Source organism: Vicia villosa, unplaced genomic scaffold, assembly GCF_029867415.1.
Source record: "Vicia villosa cultivar HV-30 ecotype Madison, WI unplaced genomic scaffold, Vvil1.0 ctg.000434F_1_1, whole genome shotgun sequence".
Lineage (NCBI taxonomy): Eukaryota > Viridiplantae > Streptophyta > Magnoliopsida > Fabales > Fabaceae > Vicia > Vicia villosa.
The window spans coordinates 178,578-183,978 of NW_026705206.1; the positions used below are offsets into that span (position 1 = coordinate 178,578).

At 36.9% G+C, this 5,401-nt stretch overlaps 1 long non-coding RNA gene across 1 annotated transcript; it reads right to left on the minus strand.

Moving 5' to 3' along the window:
- Positions 1-249: 249 nt before the first annotated feature.
- LOC131628213 (uncharacterized) lies at positions 250-1,383 on the minus strand. Its single transcript, XR_009291697.1, has 4 exons — positions 1,250-1,383; positions 1,085-1,161; positions 858-946; positions 250-726 (listed from the first exon to the last, which is right to left on the minus strand). It is a non-coding gene; the product is annotated as an uncharacterized LOC131628213 (long non-coding RNA).
- Positions 1,384-5,401: the final 4,018 nt, after the last annotated feature.

Consider the following 5,401-nt stretch of genomic DNA (forward strand, 5'->3'; position numbering starts at 1 on the left):
ACAAAGTTCATACATTTTCAAGTTGGAATGAATTACAAGAAAAAAGAAAAAAAACTTCAAAGACTTTCTTGAATTCTTCATTCTTCAAAGTCTTCATTCTTCAAGTTCAAATTTCTTCATTCTTTCTTCAAGAGTTCTCATGTGACATGAAAAAAAGAAAACAAAAAGGGGGTGAAATTAGCAAAAGTCAAAGAATGTCAAAGAGAGATTTTTATGTCATAAAATTATGCAACCTAGAGACATCATAAAATGACATAAAAATTTACACACATGGCTTATATCATGAAAAATATCTTTGTATAAGAATATTCTTATTCTTATTCTTATCTTGCAATGATGAAGAATATATTCTTATTCTTGCAATGATGAAGAATATATTCTTATTCTTGCAATGACCATAACATTCCAATCAAGTTTCCTAATTCCTAACACATCCCTAAATTTGGCCTATAAATAGAAGTGTTTCTCTTTGAAGCAAGACACACCAAAGCAACTAAACTACTTGCTTTCTCACTTCTCCCTCTTCTCATAGTTTTAAAGTTTCTTGGTAAGAAGGAGAAATTCTTCAAAACCAAAGAAAACCACTTGAAAAGTAAGAGTTTCTAGTTACAAAGGGAGTGAAGAATAAATTCTTCATACCTTGGTGTGGAGAGTTCCTACTTGAAATCCATCTTCAAGTCCTAAGCAATTTCAAAAAAAAGAGGCATCACCTTCATCAAAGGGAGCCTACAACAACAAATCAAAGTTGTTAGCAAGAAGTTCAAAGTTGTTCTACAACAATCAACAACAATTCGAGGGTGTTCTTCATCAAACACCACACGAATTTCCAGAAAGACAAAAAGAGAATTGAAGCATACCTTCAACGTTGCAGCCCCGTGTCTACACCTCATACACACATCACCTGCAATTTCAACACCGACGCTTCCAGCAACAAATTGTGGTGAAGCTGCAACACAGCAACAATTTGCAAAAACAAAAATTCAGAATCACATCAACACAATAACAATTCGCAACCGGTTCAGCACCACCATCATAATTTACGGTTCAGACAATAATTCAGAAGCATCAAGAATCAATAACATACCGGCAAAATCCTCCTTGCCGTAGGTAACTCGATTCCACTCTTACTCTCCATACTGTTATTACTGTAATTTTAGTTACCTGTTAAAACAAAATAGCCAGAAAAACAGAGGGAAATTAAATTCGTTGCTGCGTCACGAAAGTTGAAAACGAATTTGAAATTGCTTACTGATTATGCTTGGAGTTGTTATTTTTTGTATGAGAGCTTTTGTTCCTTCATGGCCGCCGAGAGAAACCCAGTGAAAGAGCATCGTTTTGTTGTTGTTACCGCAAAGAAGCCGAGTTGTGTTGTTGCTCCGAGAGAGAGAGTGTTGCGGTTGTTTTCGTTTCGTCGGAGAACGAGAGAGAGATGACGAGTGGGAGAAAGAAATGGAGAGAGGGATTTGTGTTGTTGATTGTTCGGTGAAGGGAATTGAGAGCAAGAGGAAGAGTTTTGTTCCTCCATTGTTACTGTTAGCGTAAGAAAGATAGAGGAAATTCAGAGAAAAATTGAGAAGGAGCGTTGCCTCTTTTCTCAATTGTGTTTAGGGTTTTCCAACCCGTGTGTGTTTTAGGAGATGGGGCGGATCCGGGTCACACTGACCCGACCCGGTCCGGCCCCAATGTTTTTTATTTTATTTCAGTTCCTTAAATTAATTTGGGCTGCACCTCCCTTTTCAGTTTAAAACCCCCTGGCCCATTCAATTAAGTTTTTTTTAACTAATTCTCTTTTAATCTTTTCTATAAATATTTTCATGAGATTTAGTATTTTATTTTAATATAGGATTTATTTTTCTTTTCTAATCCTTATTAAAAAAAAAACAACAAAAAAAATATATATATTAGATGCATATTTAAATTTGTGTTTCTAATTATTTTCTCTTTTCATGAAAAAAACTACAAAAAAAAAATCTTCTTTTAGAATTAATTTTTTACTTTGAATTTGGTATTTTCTTTTATTTTGTGTAGTTAATCATTTAAATTTCTAATTGGTTACAGTTGCACATTTTACTTGAATTTTCTAACTTCATCCGAGACTTCGAGATTATTTCTCTATTGTTCTCTGTTTTGTCTGTTTGTTTTGGTCTTCTATTTGCTTTAGGAGTCCATAAACAATTACTGGATGATCATGGAATGCTGAAAGCTGTAAGCTTATCCGACTATTCTTTTCTGCTGGTGAGGATGCTTAACATTTGTTTAAATCCTAAATTATTCCAAGCATACCACTTGAGGATCACGGTAACACCTCAAACTCAGAAATCCAATTTTCTCATTCTTCGAGGTAAGCCTAAAACTCAATCAACTGTTTTCACAACAGTAATCAATTCACTTTCAAACCATCCACCCTGTTTTATGAAAATAAAACAGGGGCCTCTCGAATATTAGAGAGTGTAAGTCCCATTTCTTTTCTTTTTGTACAGTTTTTTTCAAAACAATAAACTTCTTTCAAAACAAACTTTCAAACAGTTTTTCAAACAACGCGTCTGTAAATAAATAATCAACCATGTTTTTGTAAATATACCATGGGCCTCCATGTAGGTATAAGTCCCAAGCCCTTTTGTACATACCCATTCCAGTACATGAAATTAGGTATTTCATTGTACGCCTTTTGTACATATCTCAATCAATTTGTTTTTAACTTTGAATAACAAACCAAAAATGAAGGTTTTCTTTAAATCTTCCCAAAAATATACCACGGGCCTCCATGTAGGTATAAGTCCCAAGCCCCCTTTGTAAATACCTGTTTACATAGCTTTGAATAAACTCAAGTGGACCTCTCCTCGAGTATAAGTCCCGAGCCCCCGTGTATACAAATGGATCATGCTTACAGGTATATTTCCTTCATAAACTCCATTATATACACACACTTTGTCATATATGTATAACTGTTCATATCTGTTCATGTACTTGTTCATATTTGTTCGTACTTGTTCATACTTGTGATTGTGTTATATGCTTGTTCAACTTAGTACAACACTAGGTTCCCCATAGCCTCCTATTGGGCTTCGTGCAAAGAATCTCCACTAGTTTAGGTTAGGACATAGAGTATGGTTTCCCGGTGAAATCGCTCTAAGAGCTCAAACCAACTATACCATGCCTCCCCTTGGGCTTTGTACAAACGAGTGACCCTCCCATAGCCTCCTCTTGGGCTTACAATGCAAGGACCCTGGATTGTCCCTCCCATAGCCTCCTCTTGGGCTTACAATGCAAGGACCCTCGGATAGCCTCCTCTTGGGCTTCGTACAAGGACCCACGGGCTTCTTATAAGCATCCCCAATATCCAAATCAAATACCCTAGGAGATTAGACATTTTTCATCTCTATGCTAGGAGTATCTCTTATATATCATCACAATCAATCAATCAAACTTTTTGCCACAAGGCTGGCTAATCAATCAAACTGTTTTACCACCGTACTGGATGATTAATCAAAGTTTTTGTCACAAGGCTGACTTCATTGAAACTTTTGCCACAAGGCTGGCTGATTAATCAAAGTTTTTGTCACAAGGCTGACTTCATTGAAACTTTTGCCACAAGGCTGGTTAAACAAACAAAAACATCTTTATCATTCTAAGCACCCTAAGTGGCATGGCCCCGGGCTTATAATGAAAAGATTTTCAAACAAAACAAACAGATGTATGTGATGATATAGATTAGATACATCTAGCATTTAGACGACATTTGTCTATTTTCCTTTGCTTCCACTAGCATAAGTGGGAACTACGATTGCTCTGACTTTCTCAACATCCTTTTGAGAATACGTAGGCACAAGGTCGATCCTTGGCGAGCAAAACAAAACAAAAAAAAAAAACATTCAAACCTTAGCACCCGTAGACCCCGAGCTACAGATGCTCTGATTCCCTCTAAGGGATATGTATGCAGAGGATCGCGATGATCTTTGCGAGCATAATCAAACAAACACCTTAGGTCCCACCTATTTCACAAGAACCTCTCAATAACATGGAATGAAAAACAAAGAAAAGAAACCTATAGAGTACTATAGATACGTTGGGTGCTAATACCTTCCCTTCGTATAACCAACCCTCTTACCCAAGATCTCCCCCCACTTTTTAGGTTATTGCAGCTTTTTTCCTTTTCCTCCTTTGGAAATAATAAAAAGTTTGGTCGGTACAAAAGAAAAATCATTTTTTGAGCACTCGAGCCCAAAGAAGGCATCAGGTGTCTCATCCCACAAAAAAGAGGAACAAAACGGTTTTTCGCCCGCGACAGAAAAATGGCGACTTCACTGGGGACCATCTTTTTATTGTTTCCAAAGGAAGGGTTATTTCTATTTATTTTATTTTTCATTTCATTTTTTGTTATATGTGTGGTTCTGGTTCTGTTACATGTGTGGTTCTGTTACAAGTGATACATTATGGACAAATCCTAACCCGGATTAAGTACACATAAGAAATTAGGTGGAGGGTATAGTCATGTGCAGGCGCACGTGAGAATCCTTCCGCTCAGTGGAGGTTCCTTGTTGGTAATATATGTTTAGCATGTTTCGTAGCGAAGACATTATTACTTTCATTGAACTGTAGAAGCTGAGAGACCGTAGAACCCCAACCCATCCTGGCCTTATTAGGTTGTGGTGCAGAAACTATTCAGGTGAAGACTTGGATTAGTTGTCATGCGGAGAACCACACTCAGACGAGTTTTTCTTGAGAATATTACTGGCTCATGAGTTTAATTGTGGAAGGCCGGTAATATCCGAAAGAAAAATGTAGACTCTGACGTATCAGTAGAACATGTCATGCAGGTGATTAACTAGAACTATCCCATTTTTGGTTCTCTGACCTCATGCTCGTGACTTTGGACCTCTGAACCTATGCGTTACCATGTTTGCGTTACCATGTTTGTATACCATGTATGCGTTACCATGTTCGCGTTACCCTGTTTGCGTTACCATGTTTGTTTCACCATGTTTGAATATGTGGCATCCATGCATCCATGCATTCATACATTCATTAAAAAACCCATCTTTTCCATAAAAAACATGATTTTTCCAAAAATTTAGAGAATTTTCTTTGCAAACATTATAGGATTAAGTTATGGAAAAAAGGTATACCAAAAAGTACGGTTTCAAAACGCCTGATGTAGAAAGACTGATAGAGTTAGCATCTTCTGTACAAGATCCTTCTAATTTTAGGAAAATTTATGGAAAGCTTTTGCCTATCCTGAACACTCATGTTGATGAAGGACTTCTCAAAACTCTGGTTCAGTTCTATGATCCCGTCTACCGGTGTTTTACCTTTCCAGACTACCAGTTGGTACCGACCTTGGAAGAATATGCCAATCTTTTGGGTATCCCTGTGTCTGACAAAATACCCTTCAATGGTTTGG